This window comes from Cnephaeus nilssonii (genome assembly GCF_951640355.1).
Source record: "Cnephaeus nilssonii genome assembly, chromosome: 10".
NCBI lineage: Eukaryota > Metazoa > Chordata > Mammalia > Chiroptera > Vespertilionidae > Cnephaeus > Cnephaeus nilssonii.
Genome location: NC_137081.1, coordinates 1742033 through 1758713, shown reverse-complemented (window position 1 = coordinate 1758713; position 16681 = coordinate 1742033). Strand labels below are relative to the sequence as shown.

General features: G+C 52.9%; 1 protein-coding gene across 5 annotated transcripts in view; it reads right to left on the bottom strand.

Moving 5' to 3' along the window:
* GULP1 (GULP PTB domain containing engulfment adaptor 1) overlaps positions 1 to 6061 on the bottom strand; it is a 156119-nt gene extending 150058 nt beyond the window's left edge. For 2 of the 5 annotated variants that reach the window (XM_079781938.1, XM_079781937.1), the window contains exon 1: positions 5658 to 6052. The gene's annotated coding sequence lies outside the window, so the exon portion shown is untranslated. Of the gene's footprint in view, positions 1 to 2449; positions 3525 to 5657 lie in introns of all 5 variants that reach the window. The other 3 variants (XM_079781936.1, XM_079781939.1, XM_079781935.1) reach the window with 3 other exon arrangements.
* Positions 6062 to 16681: the final 10620 nt, after the last annotated feature.

Here is a 16681-nt window from a genome sequence, read left to right as displayed (position 1 = left end):
AATGCAAACTGAGAAAAGAGCTGAGTTACCATTTGATAAAATGTTACGTAACTATTTGAAAATGTTACACAGCCCCATCCTGAAGGATCTGTTTACAGGTTGCTGATGCTGTTACTTTATTCCACCAAACCTCTCACCCAGCAGGTGTTCAGTCATGTGAAGGACCACCATCATTTCAACCAGAGCGCAGACTGAGCCCACACCATTCATCTGCTCTTTGCTGGCCGCTCTGGCCACGTTTAAATTCTCTGAAATTCCTGGAGGACTTGTGGCTGGAGTTTCAGGAAACGGTCAACAGCAGCATCTTGTAATTGTAAGAAAACGCTATACAATGGCAGGAAAACACTGCCCGTCCACAGACCATCACTTCAATGCGCCTTAACCACAGGCTGGTCACATGCACATTTGCCTGTGGCTCTACTTAAGAAAAGCAGAAAGGCCTGAGGGGGCAGTGGGGGTGGGGAGTGGGGGGGGGAGGGGGAGCGGGGGGAGGTGCTGTTAGAGCCCCTCACCTGGCCATGAGCTGCGGTGTGTGGTGTGCAGATGCTCTGGGCTAGGAGCAAGGGGCAGTTCCGGCTTCAGGCCCAGGAGAAACTCCTGCCCCTTTATCTAGGGCGAGGACTCTGAGTGAGGGGCCGGCCTGGGAGAGACCACGTTATCAGAGAGAACCTCTTCACTATCTCAGGGCCGGGGGCAAACTTGTTCACTGAGCCTCTGCCCCGTCCCCAGGCTGTGACCCTGGGAAGCCCGGAGGCACCTCCCCTCCCCCTCCCTCTGAATGCCTCACCTTCAGCTTCCCCTCTGAACCTCCAGGGTCTGGACTCCCTCTTGTGGGGGGCGGGGGGGGGGGGGTCCCATCCATACGCATGCATGGTTTGCTCACTGCCAACCTGTCTCGTTTTTTAACTAAGATGCGGTCTCAATTTAAATGCAAACTGAGAAAAGAGCTGAGTTACCATTTGATAAAATATCACATAACTGTTTGAAAATGTTACACAGCCCCATCCTGAAGGATCCGTTTACAGGTTGCTGATGCTCTGTTACTTTATTCCACCAAACCTCTCACCCAGCAGGTGTTCAACCTGGAGTGCTGAGCCCAAATCATTGATCTGCTCTTTGCTGGCAGCTCTGGCCACGTTTAAATTCTCTGAGATCATCCTGTGATGGCTAGACCGGCCCGAAGACCTGCCAGTCACGTTTGTTCCTCCCCCATACCCCCGGGACTCGGTCATCTCCAGGGCCCAGAACCCAGAAGGTGGGTCACAGATCCTTCCCACCGCTTCCTTCAACCTGTACAAGTATAATTAAAAGACTAAACATTCCTCTATTGTTTAAAGGAGAAAAAAAGCCACAGATCTCTAGCAACAGTAATCTGGAAAATACTTTAAATGAATGGTTAAAATTGGCTCAGAAATATCAATTTATGGAAGTTATTTTTCTCGATGGAAAATGTACCTATCACAGATAAACACCAAGGGAAAGTATATATATATATATATATATATATATATATATATACACACACACACACACACACACACACACACACACACACACACACATATATATACAGGTGAGTTTCTAAGTTATATTCGGGACCTCCTTAGACGGCATGTGACCAGGAAGCGTGTGCTTCTATCCGTATGTTATCTGTGTCATCTACGTCACGTTAACAGCTAACAGCAAACAGGAAAGAAAGGCAGCCCCCGCTCCCTAGACAGGCCCTACTGGGTGCCCCCCAGAAACTACGCAGTGTCCTTTAAAACTCCTCTAAACATGCGTGATCTTTGCAGGCAGCACACCATAGAGTGGCCATCACAACTGTGACACAAATTCACTTACTTATCCTGTCATGTGAGCAAACTGGGCCCCCTCCCCATGCCATCCTAAGGACACAACACTGAAAAGACTGACTCCCAAATTCACCAGAACTACGTTATTCCAACGAAAACGGAAAATGAGCCCCTTTTCTCCCGCACGATTATCGAGTCAACCGACTGTCTTCCCGTGAAAAACAATCCTGCGCTGTGAGCATCGTTAGGGGAGCTGGGAACATTTTCTGAGCATACAGCAAACACAAAACTAGCCAATAACAGAGCCTTTAAAAAAAAAAAAGCATAAACACCGTTTGCTAGCCTAGCTCTGGAACAATGACTTGTAGCCATTATTTATAAAAATAAAGGTCTGATTTCAATTTCTTATCCCCCCTGCTTGAAAGAAACGAGATTTCTCTGCTCAAAGTCTCTACCCTGTCCCCTCTTCCAATGTGAACATATTTCATCTCCCACAGGAACGAGTCGAAACTTCCTGATCTCGAATTGCATTAAGGCCAACACTATTGGATCCGCCAGCCCCTGATACGTTGCTTTTGAAATGAGTACCGTGTTCAGATAAAGTCCCATTTTTCCTCCGGCCGAAGTTTTAGGAGATGAAGGAATGAATTTAGCACCTGCGTCAGTTCGGACATGGCTCCTCCCGCTTCCCGCTAGATCCTTAAGGAAGTCTGTGGCGGCCCCTGGAAAAAGGCAGCCTGTCCATCGTAAATGTATTTTCGTCCCTCAAGTGGTTTCCAAGAACAGAGCCGAACTCTGCAAGTCCATCTGGTAACATCTCGGAGAGACAAGCTCGAGCTGAACTCAGAACGGTCCCGAGGATAAACACAACGTGAGATACAAATCAAGGAATTTGCTGATTGCTCCTTTCTGCTTGAGAGAATGACTCAGCTTTAACCAGAACACAATCTCACCCAAGAGGCTCCGAAATGAACATGTATCACCCTTCCGTCTCACCCAGCTTTAGCTGCTGCGACTGACACGCAAAAGCCACGCTTTTTGTAAGTGAACGGCGGGCATGCCCGCATTCTACGTGGGCTCCACATGTAAAGGCGACTATGTGACCTCCGGCATCTCAGGTGAACCAACCAAGTCCGAGACCCTGAGTTTTGTGCCTAGAAACCTGTGAACATAATTCCGTCTGTTTAATGCTCCCGCGGGGCTGGTGATCACGGAAAAGGCTTCTTTACTTTGTGAGGGGCAACAGGACATCACGGGCAAGCACGCTGCCAAGGGTGACCCACAGTCAGCCCACACGGATCCTCACAATCCAGGCGCACCATCCAGAGGAGGTGCAAGCCGCGTTGTGTGCTTAACCATTCCTACCCCAGACCCCCGGGAGTGGGTCTGTGCCCCTGGAAGGAGAAAAATGGACGGACTGTTTTACTCCATAAAAGAAGGATCTCAACTGCAGCCAGGCTCTGCGCTCCCGGCCGCTCTGGGCTCAGAAGCACAGGCCCCGGAGTGCTGGCCGCGTTGTGGGGAACACTGAGATCCCCCGAATGCTACCCCTGCAGGTGAGGAGCCAGGAGGTCATGCATCAGGGTCCCTGTCCACAACACAGACAGGCATGCCGGGCACGGGTTTCCGCTTTAATTCCGTGACCCAAATCGGTGCCGTTGGAGGATTCCTCACTGAATTATTCCATTTAGGGGGAAACCATCTGCTCACAGCTCCAGTCTCCGCTTCTCACTGGCCATGAAAACAAAGAAGGTCAAGGTCGCGGGAGGGAAGTTTCAGCAAGCCCAGTCCCGCTGAGGAGGCAGATCGCAACAAAGTGTGAGCCTCTGCAAACCCGCTCTGCAGACCAGCCTGGGCAGCTCGGCTCCAGGGCAGCCCACCAGAAGCCACCACCCGCCTCCCTCCGCCCCTCGGCCTCGCTGCGGCGTACCCCACCCACTCCATGTCCAGTTTACTTTTAAAAATATATATTTGTATTGATTTCAGAGAGGAAGGGAGAGAGAGAGAGAGAGAGAGAGAGAGAGAGATGACACATCCATGATGAGAGAATCATGGATGGGCTGCCTCCTGCAGGCCCCCCACTGGGGATGGAGCCTGCAACCCGGGCCTGTGCCCTGACTGGGGATCGAAGCCCTGACCTCCTGGTTCAGAGGTCGATGCTCAGCCTCTGAGCCACGCCAGCTGAGCTGTTTAGTTTCCTTTTTTGCCAAGAAGACAGATCATAGTCATTGAAACACTCACTTCAAAAGAAACCCCTTGTTTCACCCAGCGCACCCAACAGCTCCCTCCAAGGACCGGGCAAAGCTTCCCTGCTCCTTCAGCCGGGCTCCGAGCGGGCTCCCGGCCTGGGCCGCGGCCAGGCCCCTCTCCTGGCTGGTCCGTCCCCTCTCCTGGCCTGGTCAGGCCCCTCTCCTGGCTGGTCCGTCCCCTCTCCTGGCCTGGTCAGGCCCCTCTCCTGGCTGGTCCGTCCCCTCTCCTGGCCTGGTCAGGCCCCTCTCCTGGCTGGTCCGTCCCCTCCTGGCCTGGTCCGTCCTGAAAACTCGGGAACCCTCTGGCAGCTCCGCTCCAGGAGACTTTGGAGGCTGCGGCGGGCAGTGCGCGCTCCTGGGCCGCGGCCAGCGGGGCTTGCAGTCCAGACTGTGCGCCCTGGCGGGGGGCTTTCCAGCAGGGCTGCTGGGTTTTGCGGGGGCGGAGGGCAGGCCCGGCGGAGAGGCGGGGAGATCCGCAGACCGGACCCTTGTCCCCCTCCTCTCCAAGCGGCTCCCCGTCTCCTCGCCTCCCCTTTGGCACCTATGGACCCCCTGGGTACCACCGACACAGCATCCTGCACCGCGCCTCCTGCTGGTCCTGGAAAGGAACAAGTGGGTCAGAACCAGGACCCTCTCCAAAAACTTTCCCCCTCCGGTGTGGGCGCAGAGTCTGGTTTTTTAAAGCAGGTCCCCCACCAGTGCCTCCCCCTCCCCGGCCGATCGCGGGCGGCTCTGTCCCCTCACGGCGGACCCGGTGCAGGGACTGTGGGTGGGAGAGCCAGGAGCCCAGCTCGGGCGGGACCTCCATCCCGGACCCAGGCCGCGGCCTCCCCGCCCGGGCGTGTCCGCACCCCAAGTGCGCGCCCGCCGCTCCCGCCACATCCCCGCTCGGCCGGCGCCGCCAGGTCCCATTCGGCAGCGAAAACACACCCCGAGTTCGCGGGAGCCCCGAGGGTGCGGGGTGCGGTCCGGGGAGGAGGCGGCCCCGGGGAGGACCCGGTGGGAGCCGGGCTGCGGGGCAGGAATCCAGGGTCTTCCCCCGCCCGCCCGCGGGGCGCCCTCTCCCGCAGCGCCCGCCGGAGGAGCTCGGGGGACCCCCAGCCAAAGGGGACCCCAGCCAAAGGGGACCCCCAGCAAAAGGGGACCCCGCGGGCGCCCCCCCCCCAGCCTGGGCCCTCCCAGCCCGCGCCTCCCGCCCCCGGGCCCGCGCTCCGCCAACAAAAGGGCGGCTCCGCGGGAGAAGTTTCCCTCCTTCCCGGGCGCCGCTCCGGGACCCAGCGATGCCTCCCCGCCCGGCCCCGCCGCCGGCGCAGCCCAAGTTGCCACAAAGGCTGGAGGGGCTCCGCTCCGGGAGTCGGGGCGCAGCGTCCCCACCTCGGGAGCGAGGCTCCCCGTCCCCCCACCGTCCCCCCGACACTGTGGTCAACAGGTCCCGGCCTCCGGCCCGGGGGGGACGGCACCGCAGCCTCCACGAGGTCCTCGTGGTCGCCCTCCCTCCGGCCCGCGCGGGGCAGCCCTCCCCCCCCCCCCCCCGGCGCCGGTTCCCAGGAGGCGGCACGCGCCCCGCGGGCGGCCGGGCTGCAGCGGGACCCGGGCGATCGCGGTCTCCTCGTACCTTCGTCGGATGCCGGGCCGGGCCGGGGCGCGGAGAGCCGGGCGCCCCCCGCCGGGACCTCCGGGACCTCCGCTCCGCTCCGCGCTCCGCTCCGCAGGCCTCCCGGGGGCTCGGCCACGAGCGAAGTTTCGGCGCCTCCTCCGCGGGGCTGACGCCGGCCCCTCCTCCGCGGGCTCCGCGCTCTCCCTCCGCTTCCCGAGCGGCTGCAGCCCAGGGCGGCGCTGGCGGCGGCCCGGCGGGGCTGGGGACTCCGGGCCGGGCTGGGGCCGGTGGCGCCCCCTCTCGGCCAGAGGGGGACTCGCCCGGCCTCCCGCGGCGCCCGCCCGGGGTCCCCGGGGACGCGGGGCGGAGGGGCGGGCGGGGCGGGGAGCGCGGGGGGCGAGGCCCCACCTTCGCGGGCTTCGCCGGAGACGCAGACCCGGTGCCCCCGCCCCCGCGGCCGCGCTTCCTCCGGCGCCTCCTCCCGGCCCGGCCGCCGCCCGCCCTCCTGCTCCGGGTCCCGAGAGGGGAAAGCCCGCCGCTGCTCCGGGTCCCGAGAGGGGGAAGCCCGCCGCTGCTCCGGGTCCCGAGAGGGGGAAGCCCGCCGCTGCTCCGGGTCCGGAGAGGGGAAAGCCCGCCGCTGCTCCGGGAGGAAAGGCGGCCGGGAAGCACGAACCCGATCCCACCCGCCTTCCCTCCAGCCTGGAGCCAGCCGGGGCGCAGGGCGCAGGGCGCAGGGGTCACCGCTGCTCCCCACCGGACAGACGCCCCTTTAGGGCCCCTCATTCCTTTTCTCTAAACGCAGCCCAGCCCTGCACTTTGTGGCATTGTTTTTTGTTTGTTTGTTTGTTTGTTTTTAATGAGAACTGCCTCAACCACCAGACCCTGCCCATCAGCCCATGGAGGTGTTGATGGGGAGCCCTGGCCCAGGGAAAGCTATGAGCCTTTCTCACCCCGCAAACCTCAGGGTGGGAGGGAGGCAGGGAGAGGCCCTTAGAGGGTGAGGGTGAGAGGAACTTCACCCACATTGGGAGACTCTGCTCAGCCTGTGACTGAGTCTTATCCCGAATGTGGAACTCCGTGGATAGGGGAGCATTGGACAGGGCCGGCAACTAGGGTGCATTGCAGCAGCAGCATCCAGGGTTAGAGTCAGGGAGCCAGGCTCATGCCCACTCCCTACTCGCTCATTCCTGCTCCAGTCTAGGCCACTCACGTGATCACCCTGCCAAAGGGGCTTCTGTAACGGGGTTCACCCTCACCCTCACATTTACAGGAGCCGGAATAGTGTCCGGCTGGGAGAAGGTAATCAACAAATCCTTGGTTCTTACAGCCCACACACTTTCACTGTAATTAGAAGGGGGTGTTGGAGCCCAGATGTGGTGGCTCAGAGCGTTGACCTATGAACCAAGAGGTCAGGGTTCGATTCCTGGTCAGGGCACATGCCAGGGTTGCAGGCTGGATCCCATTGTGGGCCGTGCGGGAGGCAGCCGATCAATGATTCTCTCTCATCATCGATGTTTCTATCTCTTTCTCCCTCTCCTTTCCTCTCTGAAATCAATAAAAGTTTGTTTGTTTGTTTGTTTAAAAAAAGAAGGTGTTACTGGGAATTTCCCCCAATGCCTTGTCCACTGAACACATTTTCTTCTCCCTGATGCTTTTTCCATTTAAAAAAAAGATACAGCGTCATCGATTTTGAAATGAAAATTAAGTTTAGGGCTCACCTCGCTCTAGCCGAACTTAGGTTCAGTACCAGACAACTGAGGCCTCGGAGAATCTCAGGGGACTTCCCGAATGTCCTGGGTGGAGGTGCTGAGTGCTGGGACCCGAAACCAGGAGGGGGCAGAGTCCTCTTTCACCATGACTTCCCCTCAGCACAGCCGGCAGGCGCTCGGTGAAATAATTACTCTGGAAACATGAACGGGGCCATCCAGCTGCTCTTTCTGTGCCTCCCCGGTGCTAATGGGGAAGGTGGAACAGAATGGGCGTCGCTAAGAGTCGCTGGAGCCGGTTCCCAAGAGGTCTGCACGCCCTGTGCCTCCCCCAGAGCTGCTACCCGTTGTGAGCCTGTTGCTAACTCAGCCCGAGGCCGAGCCATAAGCACACACCCGGAACCACAACCCATCAACGGACCTGACTCTTTTCCTGTAGTTTCACCTGGTGCCTTTGCTGTTAGAACCAGGTGGTCCGGTCCCTGTTAACCGGCCGCAGGCCTTCACTGGCCTGAGTTACAATTCCAGGTCGGGTTCCCGCCTCTAGGAGCCCCGCTTTTCTCTGTCCCCGCAGAGCGCGGCTCGGGCTGCTGTCTGATCTGAGGCCACTGGTTCTGTCCTTTCTTTTCTTTTCTTCTCTGACCTGCTGCTCTGCTCTGCTTATTTATTTATTTATTTCTCTCTCCTGTTGACAGTCTTACAGGGGTCCCCTCCCCCCCCCCCGCCCCCATGGGCCCCTCTCGTTCTTTATTACAGCCTGGACCTCTTCTGTGGGGAACACCTTTATTTTTTATTTTTTTTTAATGTATTTTATTGATTTTTTACAGAGAGGAAGGGAGAGGGATAGAGAGTTAGAAACATCGATGAGAGAGAAACATCGATCAGCTGCCTCCTGCACGCCCCCGACTGGGGATGTGCCCACAACCAAGGCACATGCCCTTGACCGGAATCGAACCCGGGACCCTTCAGTCCGCAGGCCGACACTCTATCCACTGAGCCACACCAGTTTCGGCATGTGGTGAACACCTTTAAACAGTTAATTCACAGACAACTGCTAAAAAAGTAAATGATGCAATTTAGGCAATCGCTTGGTATCAGTGTGACGATAAAATAAATCACATGGTAGCTCAATATTCGGGAATAAGAAATAATTTCATGATATGATTACAAACATAGGGGTTTTTAACACAGTATTTTAAAAAGTCTGGTGGATTCCACCCTTCTTCATAAAAAGTAAAACAATAAATAAAATGGAAAGCTCTGATAGAGAACGCTAGACTCCCAAGATTCCATCAGTGAGGCGGGGGGACCTGTGGACCCACTTTGGGAAACCCCAGATCACCATCCATTTCAAAACACCCCCCGCCTCCACGTGGACAAGTTCCGAGCAGAAGAGTAAGTCAGGCTGCGCGCTGGCCAGTGTGGCTCAGTGGATTGGGCGTCTTCCCGGGCACTAAGAGGTTGCCAGTTCGATTCCCAGTCAGAGCACATGCCTGGGTTGCAGGCTCCATCCCTAGTAGGGGGCGTGCAGGAGGCAGCCGATAGATGTTTCCCCCTCACATCAATGTTTCTCTCTCTCCCTCTCCCTATCCCTCTAAAAATCAATTTTAAAAAAAGAATAAATCAGGCTGCAGAGACTATGAATTAATGGAAAATCTCATAGTGCACTTATTTCTTTTAAATATATATATATATGCAGATATTTTATTTCAGAGAGGAAGGGAGAGGAATAGAGAGAGGAAAACATCAATGAGAGAGGAAGTCATCGATTGGCTGCCTCCTGCACGGCCCCCACGGAGATCAAGCCCACAGCCTGGGCATGGGCCCTGACCGGGAATTGACCCTGGTTCCTGGGTCAGTGCTCACAGCCCGGCACGTACTCACTTCTAGTTCATTCGCCTCTGACATCTCTGGAGGGAAGTTCCCCACACCCTTTCCACCTCACTCAATGCTGAAAATCATGTGGGCTTTTATGCAGCCCCCAGACTCTCAGAGGTAGGACCCCGTAGCCTCCTTTGAAGCAGGGGTTCTCTACCACTCCTGTCTCCCCTGAATTAGCCAATAAAGTAATTTCTTGAGGGTGTTTCATAGTCTTCTCTTTAAGTTCTTTCCTCCCTTTCCATGAGACTGAGCAGTTGCCAGAAAGAGAAGAACGTATAACTACTCGTATAAAATGCCTCCATCATGGATGAAGCAATGGAGAAGCATAAATCCCCGTAACTATCTTTTTCCAATCATTGCATCCAGTTCTAAAGATTCCTCATTTTTATATTTTCTTACAATGTCTCTAACTTGCTGTTGTTCTGCAGTTTCTATGAACTGACTTTTGATACGAACCGTTCTGGGAAATGGCTCAGACGCGTACAAATCTCAAAGATGTCAGAATCAAGTTTTTAAAAACACTAAAACCAAAGGGAACCAGATTTAAAATCAGATTTACTGCGCACGCCAGGGACTGAGGGAGGGAGAGGCCCCGGAGAAGGCCCACAGGCACTACCTCTCAAATAGGCCTCGTTCTGCCCTTGGCAAACGCTTAGATCTGTTTGAAAATTCTTCACATTCATCATACGTTCACTTAGACTCTGAAGAGACTTGGCGCCTTCTATTACTTTTTCGTGTCAACTTATTTCCTCTTTTTTTCTGTGTTTTTTATTAAATTTATTGGGGTGACATTGCTTAATGAGATTGAATAGATTTCAAGTGTACATTTCTTTTTTAATTTTTTCTAATTGATTTCCGAGAGAGGAAGGGAGAGGGAGAGAGGGATAAAAACATCAATGATGAGCCCTGGCCGGTTTGGCTCAGTGGATAGAGGGTCAGCCTGTAGACTGAAAGGTCCTGGGTTTGATTCCGGTCAAGGGCACGTACCTCGGTTGCAGGCTCCTCCCCGGTCCAGGCCCTGGTCAGGGCACGTGCAGGAGGCAACCAATGGATGTGTTTCTCTCACATCGATGTTTCTCTCTGTCTTTCCCTCTCTCTTCCACTCTCCCTAAAAATCAATGGGAAAATATCCTTGGTTAGAGGATTTAAAAAAAGAGAGAAAAGAAAAGAAACGTCAATGATAAGAAAGAATCATTGATCAGCTGACTCCTGCACACCCCCTACTGGAGATTGAGCCCCCAACCCAGGCCTGTGTCCTGACCAGGAACTGAACTGTCACCTCCTGGTTCATGGGTCAATGCTCAACCACTGAGCCACCCGGCCGGGCTGTACAGTCTATGACACACGACCTTCATTCTGCTTTGTGTGTCCGACACCCAAAGTGAAGTCGCCTTCTGTCGTTATGCGTTTGACCCCTCACCCTTCCCTGCCCTCCCACCCCGCTCCCTTGGTAACCACCATGCAGTGGTCTGTGTCTGTGCATTTGTGCTTGTTCATTGGTTGCTCTCAGTTTTCCTGTCTCACCTGTGACTGAAATCATAGGGTTCTTAACTTTCCTGCCTGACTCATTTCGCTTAGCAAGATATTCTCAAGGTCGATCTGTGTTGTCATGAATGGCACTAGTTCATCTTTCTTAGGGCTGACTGGCATTCTGTTGTATATATGGGTCACGTCTTCTTTATCCAATAATCTATCGGACACAAAAACATAACGATGGAGAAAAGAAAACGTCTTCAAAAAATTGTACCTGGGAAATTGGAAATCCACATGAAAAAGAAAGACACTAGATTACTCTTTGTCCCCATATACAGAAATTAACTCAAAATGGGTCAAAGACCTAAATATACGATCTAAAACAATAAATTACATAGGATAAAACAGAGGAACCACTAAATCTCATGGACCTTGGTCTTAGAGAAGATTTACGAATTTGACCCCCAAACGTTAGGGAAGGAAAGGCACAAATAAATGATGGGACCACATCAAATCAAAAAGCGTACGCGCAGCCAAAGAAACCGCCAACAAAACAAAAAAACAATGGAAGAAGATATTTGCAAATAATACCTTCAACAGGGATCAATATCCAAACTCTATAAAGAACTCATACAAGCCCTAACCAGTTTGGCTCAGTGGATGGAGCGTCAGCCTGCGGGCTGAAAGGTCCCGGGTTCGATTCAGGTCAAGGGCATTTACCTTGGTTGCGGGCACATCCCCAGTAGGGGGTGTGCAGGAGGCAGCTGATCGATGTGTCTCTCTTATCGATGTTTCTGACTCTCTCTCCCTCTCCCTTCCTCTCTGTAAAAAATCAATAAAATATATTTTAAAAAAAAAAGAACTCATACAACTCAACTACAACAAAACAACCCACTTCACACACAGGCAGGAGACCTGAACAGACACTCCTCCCAGGAAGACATACAAATGGCCAACAGATACATGAAAAAAAAACAAAAAAAGTTCAACTTCACTAAATATCAGGGAAATGAAAATCAGAACTACAAGGAGCTGCCACCTCACACCTGCGAGAAAGGCTAGCATCAACAAGACAAGTCACCACAGTGTGGGAGAGCTTGTGGGGAGAGGGCCCCGTTTGCCGCTGGTGGGAATGCGGATTGGAACAGCCGCTCTGGAAAACAGCACGGAGGTTCCTTTAACAAACAAAAGTAGTGTTCCCCTACGACCCAGCAGCCCAGCGTCTTGGGGGAGCTCTCACTTGTGTGAAGGCGCTGCCTGGGGTCCCCTTTGTCTCTCAGTGTATTCCCGCAATTAAACATCGCTACCTCGGCCATAGCTGTTCTAAAACACCTGTTGGACAAGCCCCCTTCTCATTTCCCCTTCGGATGCTCCCCACCATTCTCCCACGCCGACTTTTCCAAATGGACTGTTTGTGTGGGGTCACTCTGTTAAACGTCCTCATCACACCGCTCTCCTGGACCCCTGAGCTCTACGTCCGGACTGTGTGAAACTTCTGTATCAGTTTACTGACTTCCTTCATTATCCAGGGTTCCTTCTGATCCTACGTCAGCAGATGCACGTCCATCCTGGAAAGACTTGACTGCCACGTCCGCTTACATTACGTATGTATCCTGCGGCCCATTACTTCGCCATTTTTAAAAATATCTCTTTATTGATTTCAGAGAGGAAGGGAGAGGGTCTCCGAGATGGGCCTGGAAAGTTCCCTCAAAGCAGCTTTATTTGCACAAAAATCCCAGGAGTCCAGCAGCTCCTCTGTCCACCAAAGACCCCTCCCAGACTTACAACACAGAACAACAGGACAGACAGACGTTACTGCAAATAGGGCTGTGCAATTTGTCATCAGTGAGGCAGAAAACAAACCATACATTGGAGATGGTCTAAAACATTATTTTTGGCAAAAGAAACTTTTTCTTTCAAAAGCACGGCTTGCGATTTTTCACTAAAACGTTCATTTCTTAAAGAGCCCTTCACGATTCTGTGCAAGAACGCGCCCAGGCCTGGACGGGGCTGCCCGACAGCAGAGCCACGCACGCACCTGTGCCCGGCTGCAGCACGCCGTTGGGAGAATGGCATCAGGCTGAAGACGCGCAGGGCCACGCAGGGCCACGCAGGGCCACGCAGGGCCACGGGCTCCCAGCACACACTCCCGGCAACGGGCCGTCCCGCACTGAGCCACCCTCCGTCGGGGCAGCAGCGCCCTCGCAATGGCCTTTGGGCACAAGGCCGTCTGTGGCGAGAACTGCGGGCCCGTCACGTCGGGTGGCGTCCGTCTGGCAGCCGGGCCACCTGAGGACGCACGAGGAAGGGCCAGCGGCCCGGTGGGAGCTGGCTGGCTGCCAAGGGTGTGACTGTGCGAGGACATTGTCCATGTCAAACCCGAACCCTCCCGAAGCAATTTCAGACTTACACGCAGCGGTCACCGTGCGGACGGCACCGGGAAGGCACCCGCGTTCCCCTAGAAACGAAGCTTTCCAATGAGCACCCCTCTTTCCAATGAGCACCCCTCTTTCCAATGAGCACCCCTCTTTCCAATGAGCACCTCTCTTTCCAATGAGCACCCCTCTTTCCAATGAGCACCCCTCTTTCCATTGAGCACCTTTCTTTCCAATGAGCACCCCTCTTTCCAATGAGCACCCCTCTTTCCAATGAGCACCCCTCTTTCCAATGAGCACCTCTCTTTCCAATGAGCACCCCTCTTTCCAATGAGCACCCCTCTTTCTAATGAGCACCTCTCTTTCCAATGAGCACCCCTCTTTCCAATGAGCACCCCTCTCCATCAACACAATGCTCTGCCTGAAACGCTATACACCGTCCAGCCAGAGACTGCCGGAAACTCAAGGACTTACTCACCAGATTAAGTTGTTCTTACTGAATTCTTTCTGTCCGGTGCCGGGAAATCGGGGAGGATTGATGAAGTGTAAGTACACGAGTGCACGGATTTATCCCATTTAAAACAAAACCGTTCTCACCGTTTCTAGAAGTCTCTCACCGATTGAATTTCATTGACAGAAACCAGCTTCACCTCGTGTTCGTAAACGTGAACTTCGGGCTGCTGGCTGTCGGAGGGAGAAGCCCAGCGGAGTTTCGCAGCCTGGACTTTGGAGCCATAAACTCCTGGTTCGAGTCCGCGCTCTGCCCTGGCCGGCTGTGACTCCAGGACGAGCACCATCCTCTCTGAGGCGGTTCCTCCCCTGGGAGGCAGAGCTGCGGTGGGAATTGCTGGTTACTAAATGAAAGCACTTCGCAGCCTGGCTAAGGAGTGTAAGATAAAGGGCACCGCACAAGGAAACAGATAACACATTCGAACTTTGATATGGTTTCTACTGTATCTGAGGTTTCTACTGTAACTGAGTCAATGTGGCCAAAATGGAAGGAAAACCACAGCTTTAGCTAAACAAAACAAAACAAAACAAAACAAAAGCAAAACTATTATTGTAGGTTTTTCTTTGCAGAAATAAAATGTATTTCTGTCATTATTTTATTTATGTAAATTTAAGGCATTTACTGAAGTGTAATTGACATAGCATTATATTAGTTTTCAGGTGGACAACATAACAGTTGCATAATGTATGTACAGATTGGGAAATGGCCACCCTAATAATCTCGTTAACAGCCATCACCACACAGAGATACCATGATTTTTTCTTGTGATAAGAACTTTTAAAATCTACTCTCCTAGCAGCTTCCACATGCACAATGCAGTATTATTAAGCACAGTTATTATAATAACTGCACATTACATCGCCACTACTTATTTCATAAACGGAAGTTTAAACTGGCACACAAAAAAGGCTCCAAAAAGGGTACCAAAAATGTTTTGATCTTTACCTAATCTATAGTGTTTATTCAGACATTACCAGCTTTTTGTTTTTCACCCATGTACCTTTTTAAAATAGATATATATTTTTATTGATTTGAGAGAGGAAGGGAGAGGGAGAGATAGAAACATCAATGATGAGAGAGAATCATTGATCGGCTGCCTCCTGCATGCCCCCTACTGGGGACTGAGCCTGCAACCCCAGCGTGTGCCCTGACTGGGAATAAGATCATGACCTCCTGGTTCATAGGTCGATGCTCAACCACTGAGCCACGCCGGCCCAGCCCTCATGTACCTTTTTTGTTCCAAATCCCACACAGCATTCATGTCTCCTAGTCTCTCCTAACCTGTGACAATTCCTTGGTCTTTCCGTGTCTTCCATGACCTTGACTATTTTGAAGACTAAAAGCTACTTTGTAGAAGGGCCCTCACATCAAGTTCATCGGCTGCTTTCTCACGGTTCTCCTCAGGTCTGAGTTCCTGGGGAAGATGCCCCGAGGCAGGGTGTCCTCACTGCGCCATATTGGGGGGCACATGACATTGACGTGAGTTCACAGGGGTGATGCTGACGGGGTGAAGGTGGTGTCTGCAGGTTTCTCCACTGGAAAGTTACTCCCTTCCTCTTCGTAATGGAAACATATTTGCGGGGAGATAGCTGAGACTACGCACGCATGCTATTTCGTCCTTAAAGTTCTGCCGATGCATTTAACACGCACTGCGGGTCCCCCTGCAGCAATGATTCTCCAGAGTTCTAGTGGTGGTTTTCCTCTTTCCCTCAGAATTCCTACCATTTGTAACAGGGATTCTTTGTAAGAAGGGTGTTTCTCCCACCCCAGTGTCATCTGGTACCATCACTGGACTTCATTTGATTCGAATCTGAAAACTCTGCCTGATGAGGGGACCGGAGCAGGTGCATTGCCAGCTGCAGGAGGGGCGGAGACGAGACCTGCTTGGGGCGTCCAGTCTCCTTCCTGCCGTCAGCACTGAGTCCTTCTAACGCGGTCGCCGAGCTGGTCACTGGCGCAGAGAAATGCCATGGAACACCACCGTCTTTGTCCTTCAGGGACTCACGGTCCAATCGAGGCACACTCACGTGATGACGAAATGCAGGTGACACTAACAGAGAAGTGTATTCTCTAGTGCTCGGGACAGAGCGTGCTAACGCGGAGACTGGGCATCGGTCACCCTGGGAGCTGAGTTTGAAGGTTGGGGTGCGCCGTAGGCAGGCAGGCAGGGGGAGAAAGGCATTTGGGGCGGAGAGGCAGCGGGACCCAGGCTGAGAACTGGGGACAGGAGATAAAGACAAGGAAGTCCAAACAGTTCAGCTTATGGCGCACATTCAGTGAGGGTCCTGCTCTTGTCCTGTAGATCTTGGTAATGACAGTTACTCAACATCTTATAACAGGACAATTTTGTTTTGGAAAATGCGCTCTGATGGCCATTTAGAGAAGATATGGAAACCGTGTGAAATTGGAGGTCTGGGGAACAATTAAGAAGGGACTTGGGCCGCACCCGTGTGGCTCAGTGGTTGAGCAATGACCTATGAACCAGGAGGTCCCGGGTTCATTCAATTCCCAGTCAGGGCACATGCCTGGGGGTGTGTAGGAGGCAGCCAATCAATGCTTCTCTCTCATCATTGAGGTTTCTCTCTCTCTCTCCCTCTCCTTTCCCCTCTGAAATCAATAAAAGTATATTTAAAAAAAAATAAAAGACGAAGAGACTTGGGTTCCCTTTTCATCAAGCCTAATATTATTGGGTATTTGAGCGCTAAATACCAGAGGGTACAGAAATGACAAACTTTAGAGTAATGTGATTTTTATTTCTTATTTTTGGCCTTGGGAGGAGGTACCAGTCGGGGGGTCTTACAGCTTTGATTTATCTCAGTGCATCCAGGGCCTGTTCATGACCCTTCAGTGTCCTGAGGCACATTAAATGCTGCATTATCAGAATTTCACATGCTCTCGACTCCTGGGGACAGGCAATGGCATAATATGATTCTGGAAAATCTAATCTTGCAGTTACTGCTTTTGTCTAGCCACCTTCACATCTCTACAGTGTATATTTTCATAATCTTTGGTAATATGCAGGACATCAAGGTGATGTAGGTACTTCTTAGGGACCTTTTTAACCTGCATTCCTAAGGTTACATTTATTAGCGATCA